The following is a 13306-nucleotide window of genomic DNA, read 5'->3' as shown; positions in this document are numbered from 1 at the left end:
GCCTCCTTTTCTACAGGGTTCCCTGAGTCAAGAAGGGAGGGATTTGATAGAAACATCTTGTTTAAGACTGAGTATTCCAAGGTCTTTCATTATCTGCACATTGCCCAGTTGTGGCTCTCTGTATTTGTTCCCATCTACTTCAATGGGAAGTTTCTCTAATGATAGCTGAGCAAGACACTGATCTATGAGTATAGCAGAATGTCATTAGGCATTTCATTTTATCTCTATGTTCAACACAGAAATATTGATTTTCCCCTAGGTCCACCACCTACCTAGTCTCAGGTTCTTGATTACCTGAGAAGTATCAGATATGGTTTCCATTTCATGGCGTGGGCCTTAAATCCAATGAGAGTTAAATCCAACTCCTACAACTCTTGTGCCACTATTGCACCATCATATCTTGCAGACAAGTCACCACTGTAGACTGAAGGGCTTGTAACTGGGCTGGTATTTGCTTTTCTCCTCTGGTAGCATGCAGAGTACCTTTCACTACCATGAACACTAGTCAGTAAAGGTAAAGGATCTAGGTAGGCAGAAAGATGGCCAAGAAATATGATACTATCTTTGCTTCTGCTATCTGATCAAGCAGATCTCATAAATTCTGGCCCAGGCCTGAACAATGCTGCTAAGTTCCCTTCCCTGATGACATACAATGAAAACACAGCGGCCAGAGCCAGGAAAGTAAAGTCCATAATCAAGTTCGTTTGGAGAAGGTGCTGTCTCATTGGTCATGTGAAGGTGACAGGTGATGAGCTGGTCTACAGCATTCACTTTGCTTTCAGTTTCTTGTTGTTCAAGAAACTGAAAGAATTGAAAATATGGGCAAGCCCCAGCACCTATGTCAGGACACACCTTAATAAATCCTAGTCTACCAACCACAAGAAAATAAGAACAGACAACAGTGAACTCAGAGATGGAATTGCCCAAGCTCTGGGTACACATAAACAATCTAAATCTCTCAAGGAGCCTTAGAGCTGAAAAAAAACTAAGCTCCAAATTCAAGCCCTTATCAAAATAAATGACCTAAAACACAAGTTAGAGTCTCAGACTCTAAGAGTCTTGGCAATAAAAATGAAGACACTTATTGGAAAGATTAGATAGTGTAACTTAGGATGGAGGATACTGGTGAGGCTCAGGGCATTGAACTCTCATATTGCTATGGGTTTATTTTGATTGAAGAACTAATCTCCCTAGCATTAGTGATGAATGCACTCATATTTTGCCCCTATGCAGCATTGTCCTCGCCAATCTTGCCTTGGAAAAATTAATCTTGCACTGCTTATGAAATCAACAATGACCCTGCCTAATAGTCATTAGGCAGGGGATACCCAGGTCATGGAGATACCCAGGAAGACAGTGGTGATGTTCCTCATGGTCTATGCATCTGCACCTCTAGACTTAGAACCACATTCAAGGCTCAACAAGCTACTAGAGAGGAGAAACTTAGTATAACCCTAAATAACTACCTGAGTTTTCTAATTCATTCCAGTGTAAGTCTGGAAATAATGTGTGGGAGTAGATTTTTATAGTGTGGAGTAGTGATAAAAGGAGCCTAAAAGTTCATCGGGCATATTTTACCAGTGTGGATATAATAAGGAGGTTAGATAATACATATTTCATTCTCTTCTGCATGCCCCTAACAAAATTTCTACCATGATGATATGGACTAACCCTCTGAAATTGTAATCAAGTCCCAAGTTAAATGCTTTCGTTATAAGTTGCCTTGATCATGGTGTCTCTTTCCAACAGTAGTAACCCTAACTAAAGCAATTTGTAAATGACAATAAAACATAATCTTTGAAAGATAATAGAACTCTTTTCTTAGCAAATAGAAATAAGATCTGCATCTGATCGTTGTCTTAGCAGCTTTGACAAGATTTCCTTCTGGTAGTTTTTGACAAGTGTTTGATTTTCTAGGATAAGAGGTAGGGGTTTTCACAAGCTGGCATAACTCAACTAAGTCAAATTTAAGCTCATTTATTCTTTCATAACCTTATAGCCAGGCAAAGATTTCCACGTGTTACCATGCCCACCATGATAATGGACTAAACTTCTGAAACTGTAAGTCATCCAATTAAATGTTTTCCTTTATAAGAGTTGTTATGGTCATGGTATCTCTTCATAGCAATAGAAACCCTAAGACAGAGGTTGGTACCAGAGACTGGGGTATTACTATGATACAACAGATCATATTTTGGTTTGGAGTAATATGGACTTTGGGAGTTTGGGTTAGAAAAGCAAGAGAATGATTTAAGCACTGTCTAATGGAATATTCTAGTAGGAGCATGGAAGACCATGGTTCTAAGAGTTGTTTGAACTGTGGAGGCCTGACTCAAGAGGTTTCAAAGATGAAGAATATTAATATGTGACCTAGAAATCATTCTTGTAGTACTTAGGTAAAGAATATGGCTTCTTTTTGCCCTTATCCAAAGAATCTGTCTGAGGCTAAATTAAGAGATTTGGATTAATTCCACTGGCAAAGGAAATCTCCAAACAGTCTAGTATTGACACTGTTGTATGATCATTACTGGTCAATCTTATAAAGATTTATAATAAAAAGAAGCTGACTGAGGAAAAATACCAAATGTACAATTTTAGGAGAAAAGGATTAACAAGAAGAAGAATGGAGTTGAATTCTGTATTCAAGTAGATAAACAGATTAAGAAATGAAATAAATGGAGTGGTGACCTCAGTGCAAGATCCCGCCCAGGTAAATTTCCAACTTGTGAAAAGGAATTAAAGAAAAGATTAAAGCAGGGTGTGGTGGTGCACACCCTTAATCCCAGCATTCAGAAGGCAGAGGCAGGAGGATATCTAAATCTGAGGCCAGTCTGGTCTACAGATCCAAGTTTAGGGAGTGAAAGAAATTATCAAAAATAGAAAGTTGGTGAAGATATAATTGGATGAGGGGTCCATGATCCCACCCCAGTTAACTTCAGAACTTGGTAACTTCAGCCATGTGATTTTGGAGATAAGATTAGAAGAAAGGGGTCATGAAGTTTGCCTCTGTACCTAAGAAAATCTGCTGAATCTAGGCATGTGTTGGGGTGTCCCTGAATGGAGGCCTAGTGAGGTCATTGTGTAAAGCTCTAAAGTTGAAGCCTTGATTGCCGAAGAGACCCCAAGATATTGGAGATACCAGAGCCATGGAATACCTGCTGAGAAGAGCTTCTAATAATGAGTAGAATCAGTCTAAAGGAAAGAAATGTGTTTCAGTCAAAAAAGCTAGATATAATTGGAGAGCTGAAGAAGATTTTGAAATCAGTCATGGAGATGCAGAGTTTGGAGTTTTCCCGGCTGCTTTTTGGTCTGCTTTGGTCCAGGATTTCCTCACTATGCTTCCTTCCCTACATTTTGGAACAGTAATGTGTATCCTGTGCCATTATATGTTAGAAGCATGTAATCCTTTTTTCAACTTTGATTTTAAAAGGAATTACAGTTAAGAGATGTTATGAATCTCACTAGAGACTTTGAACTTTGGATTTTTAAATGTTGTAGAGATTGTTATAGATTGTTATAGAGATTGTTACAGACTTTAGTATATAAGTTTAACTGAATACATCTTGTATTATGATATTACTACAAGCTTATGGGGGTCAGGGAGCGGAATGTTGTAGTTTGAATGTAATTGGCCCTCATAAACTCATAGAGAGGGACACTATTAGGAGGTGCTGCTTTGTTAGAGTAGGTATTGTCTTGTTGGAGGAAGAATGTCACTGTGGGGGTGGGTTTTGAGGTCTCATATATGCTCGAGCTACACCTAGTGTATCAGATCACTTTCTCTTGCCTATAGGATCAAGATGTAGCTCCTTCTCCACTCTCAGTTCCTTCTCTAGCACCATGTCTGCCCGCATGTTACCATGCCCACCATGATAATGGACTAAACTTCTGAAACTGTAAGCCACCCAATTAAATGTTTCCCTTTATAAATAGAGTTGTCATGATCATGGTGTCTCTTCATAGCCGTACTATTCTCGGTTACCTGCTAAAACTAAATGATAAGTCTTTTTGCAAAAGATGCCATAAATTTTGATTACAGGGCTTTGAAAAAATCAACCTGGTATTGATCTGCAAGTTTCCTCACTGCTGGATAGCTCTCAAAGTTTTCAAAAAGGTGTTATGCAGACGGTTGGGGAATAAAAATCATCAACAGTCTTACCCAGGTGTGAATTTTGTGAACTATAATAATGACCAGCCTGGTAATATATGTCCATTGGTACAATAGTGTCATGAAAGTCAACAACTTTCTGATTGGTTTTAAGGCCTGCTCCACAGAAGGGAACTCATGACTAGTTCTATAATTCTGGCCAAGAACTCCTCATGGCTTGGGTTACAGTCACAGAACCTAGTTGTCAAAAACTTGTGACAGGAATGGTCATAGAACCTAAAGGCAAAACCTACTACTATTACTTTGGTAGAAGGACATAGTATCAAACTTCTTTCCGAATACATATCTTTGTGTCAATAGATTACAGGAGCATGGACAACTCAAAGATAGCTGCATAACCAAAGCACCAACACAGCAGGGGTTAAAATCTGCAGCAATGAACCTCTCTTTACCATTTGCAGGCATCTACAGAAATCATAGTTTTCTCTCCACAACAATCACTACTGCTCATATAACCTTGGTGAGGGGCTTTGTGAATCACCATGATTTAGAAGTTTTGTTTACTTTCAGAGCATTTAGAATTTCCCCTCCCCCTCTAGGAAGGGGTTGATTCAACTCAGAGGTACTTGCTATACAGCACAAGGGAAGCACAAGGGGGGAAAAAGGAAGTCTTAGGAGGGGTGTGTGTGTGTGTGTGTGTGTGGCTAGGGGTTGGGGTGGTATAACTCACTGACTTGAAAGAGCAGAGGTGAGTCAATAGGGTCTAGTAATGAAGAGGCAGGGGCAAAACAAACAAAAACAAATTTTATAGTAAAACCTATTATTCCATACACTGGTTTTAAAAATGAACTAGTGAGAGATTGAGCAAAAGAAAATAAATTGTGTGTGTTATAGTTCATATCCACAAACCTCGTACTTGATAGGTGCAGACAGAAGAATGGCAAGCAAGCCTGCCTGAGCTACAAAGTAAATCCCTACAACAAATAAATGATTGAACTTATAAATAAATGATTGAACTTAGTTTGTTTTTCATATGTTTATATAGTTTTAAAATATTTCCTTTGCAATACTAGGCATGACTTCCCTCTTGTTGAACCAGTCTGAAGATCAATTAGACAACTGTTTTTTACTACCAAGATACGCACGCCACATCATCCCCCTCAGGGTTTCTGTGCCACGCTGTTCATTGTTGTAGTCCATAGGTGTCATAGCTGTGTAGAACTATTGGTTGTTTCCCTCCTTTGAACGCTCGTATGGTACCTTCCGTTGCCATGAAAACTACTTCTCAGGGAGGAGGTTTTCAGGTCATGCCCATCTCAAGTACTCTAGGCCCTGTGTCTGAAGTGTACAATGTCTTCAGAAGTCGGGACTTACCTTCCACCTCTGGCAGGCAACCATGGGCAATGCCAATAGTCTTATATGTTTAGGGGTCTTTTGTACAACCCTAACCAACAACTAGACGGATGAGTGCTTCCCTTACTCCACATCCTAACCAGCATGTCTGTCATTTGTCTTATTGATCATGGACATTCTGTTGAGTATAAGATGAAATCTCAAAGTAGTTTTGATTTGAATTTTCCTGATAAATAAGGACGTTGAACGTTTCTTTAAGTATTTCTGAGCCATTTGAGTCTCCTTTTTTGAGAATTTTATGTTTAGTTCTACACACTTTTTTAAATTGGGTTATTTGTTTTCTTGATGTCCAGGTTTTTTAATTCTTTACTTATTTTAGATACCCTCTACCAGATGTGTAATAGGTAGAGATCTTTTCCTATTCTGTGGGCTGCCTTCCAAATGATAGTATCCTTTGCCATACAGAAATATTTTGGTTTCATGAGGTTCCATTTATTAATTTTTATTCTTAGTGCCTATGCTGTCAGTGTTCTATTCACAAAGTCATTTCCCGTGTCATTAAGTTCAAGACCTTTATTCTGTCACACTGAGCATACCTGGCCTTATATTGAGGTCTGTGATCCATCTGAAGTTGAGCCTTGTGCAAAGTGATATTATGGATTTGCATTCTTCTACATGCAGTCTTCCAGTTTGATCAACACCATTTGTTGAAATGCTAATTTTTTGTTCTTTAAGTTTTTTTTTTACAGTGTGCATTTCTGGCTTCTTTTACGAAAAATCAAGTGTCCATAGGTGTGTGATTTATGTCAAGGTCTTCAATTTTATTCCATTGGTCACTGTGTGTGTGTGTGTGTGTGTGTGTGTGTGTGTGTGTGTGTGTGTGTGTGTTACTATAGCTCTGTAAAACAATTTGAGGTCAGAGATAGTGATTCTTCCAGCAGTTCTCTTGTCATTCAGGAGCATTTTTTTGCTCATGAATTTGTGTGTGTGTGCGTGCGTGCGTGCGTGTACCCGTGCGCACACGCACTTCCATATGAAACTGAAAATTATCTTTTCAAGTTCTGTGAAAAATTGTCTTGGAATTCTGATGGGGATTGCATTGAATCTGTAGATTGCTTTTGGTAGGATATCCACTTCTACTATATTAATCCTACTGATCCATGAGCATGGGAGATCTTTCTATCTTCTGGTATCTTCTTCAATGTCTTAAAGTTTTTATCATACAAGTCTTTTGCTTGCTTGGTTAGAGTTACCTCAAGATATCTCCTACTTTTTGAGACTATTGTGAAAGCTGTTGTTCTCCTGATTTCTTCCTCAGTCCATTTATCATTTGTATAGAGAAAGGCTACTGATCTTTGCATGCTAATTTTCTGCCTCGCTAGTTTGAAGAAAGTTTTCATCAACTGTAGGAGTTACCATTGATAAGCAAGCTATAATCCAGACGACGACAAAGGTTGAATATAGTAAGGGACTGGGGACAGGACTGGATCTTCCTAGGAAGAGGAAAAGAACAACTATGAATGAACTGGGGGCTGAAAATGGGAGTATTAAACAAAAGGGGATATTTGTTTCTTTGTTTTTATCTTATTTTATCTTATTATTATTCCTTAGGTACCTGTTTGTTTTCTAATGAGAGACAGAAAGAAGGTGGATCCAGATAGAAGGGGAGTTGGAGAAAGACTGAGAGGATGGGGTAGAGGAAACCAAATCAGAATATATTGTATAAAATATATATTTTCAATAAAAGAAAAATAATTGCATATATATATCATACACATGTATAATGTGCATATGTCATACATGTGTGTATGTATTATATATAATGTATATGCATGGTTTGCCTACATGGGTAATTGTGTGCTACATGTGTACCTGGTGTTCACAGAGATCAGAAGAGGTCACTAGATCTCATGGACCTGGAGTTACAGATGGTTGTGAACAGACATGTGGCTGCTGGAAATTGCATCTGGGTCCTCTGGAAGAGCAGCTAGTGTTATTATCACTGAACCAGCTGTCCGGTCCCAGTGTAGTTTTTATTTCCTGGTCTTCGGGAGGTAGAGTACTGCTCCTTGTCCCAGGGCTGGAGAAGAGGTGATGGAAGCAGCCAGTTCCCTAGCTCACTCTAGTCCCCAACTGTGCTGACCTAGCATCAGGGGCCACAGGGTTTAGCCCAGAACTGTGCTTCACTGTCAGTTAGCTTGTTAACAGGTTTACTATGTAAGACTTGGAGCAGGCATCTGTACTTGTTCTGATGCAGTTAGGTGTAACGGGCCAATTTTAAGCAGTTTTAAGAAGTTTCCAGCGATTTCAGTAAGCGCCTCCAGAGCATCCTGTAGACAAGGAGTCCACGAAGAGAGACAGGAGCTGCATCATGGTAGCTCTGAGAACAGCAACACAAGTGCATCCTAGTTTCCTGGGTGCACTTGAGAAGCTGGGCTAGCGGGCACACTGAGCAGGAAATTCAAGCGGATTTTATTATAACACAGGAGTACTGTGTCTTTTTCCCCATTGGTTAGGCTCTAACCTCACAGTCTCCTGTGGCTGGATCTTTTTAAAAGCATAAACACAAAGAAAATGATGAAAAGGGGGAAGGAGTTGGAAACTCTGGGCCCTGAAATTCCAGAAATGAGTACAGCAGGGCCTTTGAGTAAACAAATGTTTTACCCCTTGGGGGAAGATTAAAATATTTGCATGAAGGTTTTTCAAGGTTGGGAAAGTAGTGGATTTTAAAGTTCCAAAAGGTGGAGGAGGCTGATGGAATATTGGCCATTGGTGGCCTAGCCGAGTCTAATAGGATGAGAGAACAGTATTTCTCGCACACCTAAGACAAGTTCTCAGCATGGTTTTGGGTGCAAACCGCCACCGGTCACTTCCCACCCTGTCGAACACTACCACTGCTACTGAGGAGAGTTTGCCTTGAATAGCCACAGCACAAGGAACACAGTCAAGAAAACTCCACACATGAGGCACAAAGGGAGAGCACAAGAGAAGAACTAGCCAGGGAGTAAAGTAGAGCCAAAACGAAGCATCAGGTGAGGAGACTCAGCACCCAGGCCAGTGACTTCACTCACTGTTTCCAGCCAACTCTCTTCCCTTCCCTTTAGATACCTCTTATCTATATAGTATTGTAGGACAGTGTGGTAAGCCAAAACTGTCCCTTACTGTTCAGACACCCCCCATCCCTTTCTCTCAATCCTCCTTTCTTTCTTTCCTTCTTTTGTTTGTTTCCAGTATCCATTCTTCTTATTTCATTTCCCCAAACCCAGTGGCTGACTTGGTTTATAATATCTGGATACTGATATTTATGTCCCTTTTTTAACCTGTTGTTAAGCCAATCTGCCACATATTCATCCCATTTTTCCCCTTTGCCTCAGCTATTCTCACTTCTTTGTATGTGCCTCTTCCTACTTCCTAACTATCTAATACCAAACATCAGTATCACCATGTGTTCACATCTTCTCTTTTGTTTTTTTTTTTCCCCACAGTATCAATGGGGTCCCTTACTATATAACTAACTGGTCTAAGAAAGTGTCTGTCTTGTATGTACCTGCTACTCTAGGGTAAGAATGTGTAACTACTATATAGTGACCGTTGCTGCAGACCATTGCTCAATCCACAGAGGCAGAACTAGAGATGGAGCCCTGTATCTGGACCATGAGTCTAGCTGATGAAAATACCATCCCCACTGTGCTGCAATGTGTCTCTCTTAAACACTGGAAACCCAACCACTGAAAGAAGAGAAGCAATAAATTAAAATAACAAAAGAAACAACAAATCTTAACTAACAATCTAATCCCAGATGGGCAGATCCCAGGGCAAAAATACATGAAACATAAAAACCAGATACTGTGTCTCTTCCAAAAGTTAAACTCCCTACTAATGACCCAGAAGAGAATGACTTAGATGAAATTTCAGATGAGAAATTCAAAAAGAATGATTATAAATATGTTAAACCAACTCACAAAATCCCAAGTATTTTCAAAAAAGGACATAAATAGACACCAGAATGAAATAAGGATGTCAATCAATGTTATGAAAATAAGAATTTAGCCAGGTGGTGGTGATGAAAGCTTTTAATCCCAGCACTCAGAGGCAGAAGCAGACATATCTCTGAGTTCAAGTCCAGTCTGGTGTACAAAGTGAGTTCCAGGATATCCAGAGCTGCATAGAGAACCCTGTCTCCAAAAAAAGGAAAGAAGAGAAGGAGGAAAGAAAATAGAATTAAATAAGGGATAGAAATACTGTAGAAAACACAACCAAAATGCTAATGGAAAATCACTGAAATAAAAAACACAGTAGGACAATTAAAAAGTTCAGTGAAAAGCTTGACCAATTAGAATGAATCATATGAAAGATAGAATATCAAAGATTTGAAAATTAAAATGGAGAAATAAAAACATTTGTTAAGGTTGTTGATAATTTTTTAATGTAGAAACGGAATATGTAAAAATTGCTGGAACCCATGAAAAGAAAAATCTATATATTAAAGACATATAGAAAGAAGAAGAATTTCATGTAAAAGGTACAAAACTATTTTTAATTACATTATAGAAGAAAATTTCCCAAATCTAGGAAAAGAAAAAATAATCAGGATGCAAGAGGAATCTAGAACACCAAACACAACAGCAATAGAAATTGAACTTTATTTATCATATTATAGTTAAAACATTAATGTATAGAACAAAGAAAAGACATTGAAAGATACAAAAGTGAAGGGTGAACTCACATACAAAGAAGGCCCCTAAGAATAATTGCTGATATTTCAGTCCAAACCATGAAAGCAGGATGTACTTGGTCTATTGACTTTCAAATTCCCAAATATCACAATTGCCAGCCCAGTTGAATATATCCAGCATAATTTTCTGTAGTAATTGATGGTTGTGGTGACTTGAATGAGATTGGGCCCATTGACTGTATCTGAATTCTTGGTTCCGTTAGTAGAACTGTTTGGAAAGGATGAGGAAGTGTGGCCTTGCGGTCTTGTCAGAATAGATGTGGCCTTGTTGGAGGAAATGTACCACTGGAGATGGGTTTTGAGGTTTGAAAATCCTATGCCAAGCCTAGCCAGTTATAACCTCTTAGCCCCCCTGCCACCTCATTCTCCTGCTTGCTTCCTACATATCAGGATATGTAGATTTCAGTGAATGATCCAATGTTATACCTGTCTGCTTCCCACCATGATGATCATGGACAAACCCTATAAAGCTATAAACAAGCAATGATTAAATGTTTTTTTTTTCTAAATAAGAGTTGCATTGGCCATAGTATCTCTTCATAGCAATAGAACACAGACTAAGATAACAGTGGAAGGAAAGTAGATTAGGGAATGCATGACCCCCAAGTCAGTCCTACAGAGGATGGTAGAAGAAATACTTCGGCCTAAGGAGGAAGACAAAAATGCTCAAGGGACTATAGGAGTTAAAATAAGTGGTGTCCTGCGACTCTTTAAACAAAAGAAGACTAAGAAAATTCCAAACAATACAAAATCAAGAAAATAACAGGTAGCAATGTATATCTTCCAACAATACCTCTCATATCAATGACCTAAATTCAATGACCTAAATTCATCAAAGGACACAGACCAACAGATTGGATTAGAAAACAAAATCCTTCTTTCTGATGCCTCCAAGAAACACATCTTACTGCTAAAGATAAACATTGTCTTAGGGTGAAATGACAGAAAAATATTCCAAGTAAATAAACTACGAAACAAGTAGGTGTTATTATTCTAATACCTGACAAAGTAGACTTCAAAACTTTTTCTCCAATAGAGATAAATTGAGTTACTCAGTGTTGATCAAGAGGTCAAAACATCAAGAGAAAATTACAATTCTAAATATATGTGTACTGAATATAGATAGGCTCGTCCAAATTTACAAAGCAATTATTACTGTATTTAAAGTCACAGATTAATACCAACACAATAAAGTCGGAAAATTCATTACCCCACTCTCACCATTAGACAAAATAACTGTTAAAAATGAATAAAGAAACACTGGAATTTATAACATCATAAATCAAATTTACTTAACAGAAATCTACAGAACATTACATCTAAATACCAAAGAATACACATTCTTTTCAGCATCATATAGACCTTTCTCTAAAGTATATTAAATATCAGCACACTGGTGTGGGTTGTCTGTATTCTGTCAATCATATTTTAATAAAATGCTGATTGGCCAGGCAGGCAGTATAGGCAGGAAAGCCAGACAGGAAGTAGAGGTGGAGCAAAGAGACTGGGAATATTCTGGGAAGCAGGAAGCTCCCTCTGCCATTCCTGCACAGATCACCGAAGACGCAACATGTGAGCTGCCACGCTGAGAAAGGTACCAAGCCATATGGCTAATGTAGATAAGGATAATGGGGTAATATATGTTATAAGAGCTAATAATTAGTCAGAGCTAAGGGCCAATCAGTTTATGACCTTATGGAGTCCTGTGTGTGATTTTTCTTTGGAACTTGCCGGATGTGGGGTACCGGGCAGGATAGAAACCCCAACAAGCCGGCCCTCATGCTACAGATGGTGCCCACATGGATAACTGAATCCACAGAAAGCTTGAGAAAGCTTGGGAAAGAATAGAGTAAAGTATGTTTTCTTGGTGGCAGCAATTTCTCAGGTCTGCGCTGCTTGCTAGAGGCAAGCAAATGCTCTCATCTAAGAGAGGCTTCCTGACTCAGCTTTAGCTGCAAAACTTTGTAGCTCATTAAGAGGTCCTGCTACGAAACACTTAGACAGTATTGGTGAAAAACTGAACGCTTGCTTTTCGGTTTTCAGCCATAGCAGGAAAAAAACTGTGCTGTTTTAAAATGCCGGCTTTCTGGGCTGTCCTGCCAGGACAAACTCTGACTCTTGCAGGCAGGCAGTCCGACTGAGTGTAGTCTGTGAGCAGAATGCAGCAGCTTGCTTGCTGGCAGGGACCTTGAAACTCTGTAGAGTTGTGAAGGTAAAAATGGCTCTGGCAGTACCTCTGCCATGAGGCTGGAAGGCTAAGGAATGGGCTGGATCTAGCCGTCAAAGCCACAGCTTTCCATATTGCTTAGTAAATTAAAGGCTCATGTGGTCAGAAAAAAAGAGATATACAGTAAAGAGAGATTCAAAGAGGAAGAAAACCTCTAAATGTATTACAGTGTGTTAAAAATATATGCAGGCTAAAGATTAAAGTTCTTAAAAGTAAAAAAGAAAAAATTAATCCCAATGCCTGGGAGGCAGAGGTGGGTTGACTTCTGTGACTTCAAGGTCTGGTAGTACACGCCTTTAATCCCAATGCCTGGGAGGCAGAGACAGATCTCTGTGAGTTCAAGGTCTGGTAGTACACGCCTTTAATCCCAGCACTGGGGAGGCAGAGACAGGGATCTCTGTGAGTTCAAGGACAGCCTGATCTACAGAGTTACTCCAGGACAAAGATATACAGAGAACCTGTCTCAAAAAGTAAAAGTAAAAATAAAAGAATTAGAGGTTAAAATAAAGATGGAAAATACACAGAGAATTTTGATACTGTATGCTATTATGCTCTTTTTGAATTGTTTGAATGCTGAGGAAGGAGCAACAGCTGCTAAAGGACTTTTGTTTATAAATGTTGCTGAACTAACCCAAGATAGGTATTTTGAAAATACCTTGGCTTCAAAACTGAAGGCAAAAGGTATGATACTTTGGAGAAGAGATTTTGCTTTTGTTTCCACAGAAAATGAGAGGCTGTGGATTCATTCTGAGTTAAGAAAACTCAGGTTCAATCAAGGAAGACCATCCGAGAAATATCCAGTAGGAACAGATAGCCTGGATACAGAGTTCTACATCCAGAACTGATTTAGGATTGTTGCCTGCGATGATCAAGACTCACAGGA

Source organism: Myodes glareolus, chromosome 19 (assembly GCF_982192425.1).
Source record: "Myodes glareolus chromosome 19, mMyoGla1.1, whole genome shotgun sequence".
NCBI lineage: Eukaryota > Metazoa > Chordata > Mammalia > Rodentia > Cricetidae > Myodes > Myodes glareolus.
Note: the sequence above shows the minus strand (reverse complement) of the source record.